Here is an 878-nt window from a genome sequence, read left to right on the forward strand (position 1 = left end):
GGCATTGAGATATTGAATGTATTTCTATTAGGCCAATAAGGTAAAAAAAATCCAACTTACTTGTTAAAACAGAGCTTCTTGTTTTATTCATTTGAAATCACTGGTTCGATAAATCTGTAAAGATCAGTTGATGCCTTCGTGAGCATGTGAGGTAGTTCCCCCCCATTTAACCACTTCTCATCAATTTCTCTTGAAATTGACAAGAAATTAATACATGCATCCATAATTCCCAATAATAGTATTAAATAGTATTTGTATAAGTGATTACATTCATTTTAATTTTACAATTTTAATTACTCAATTCAGTGCCAATAAAAAACACTACAAATTATTTTTTTTTCCTCTTTATTATTCATGAAAACTTTAGGCTGCTACAAAAAAAGCTTCATTGCTGCAATTATTTTGTATTAATTAATAAATAATTGTACTCTTTGATTCCCTGAGTCACTGCCCCAGAGGGACACTGATGTGGTACTGTACTCTCTGTATTTTGTTCTAAGAAACAAGTGCACACCTGCAGTTACCTGCAAGCACAGATTATCTTTTCTTATATTGGCATCATTTTGCAGATTGACATTAACTCCAAACTGTCACTAGTGACTGAAACTGCACCTGAACTTAAATATTTTGCTTGCACGGCTCATGATAAGTCAGTTACTTAAGTCTTACTTATGTCTTAAGTCAGAGAAGTCAGACTTTCTAATGACAAGTGTTAATGACAATCGATCCTGGACCAAGTTGCTTTTTTTTTGGTGATTCATCTTTGATGAATTCACAAATTTGGAAAAATGTGAATGATCCAAAACCCCAGTCAAAGCTTTTTGAACCAGACCACTGTGTTTCTCCTAAAAATGGCAGTTATGGAAAAAGGTGCGTTT

The sequence above is a fragment of the Channa argus genome, chromosome 21 (assembly GCF_033026475.1).
Source record: "Channa argus isolate prfri chromosome 21, Channa argus male v1.0, whole genome shotgun sequence".
NCBI classification, from domain to species: Eukaryota; Metazoa; Chordata; class Actinopteri; order Anabantiformes; family Channidae; genus Channa; species Channa argus.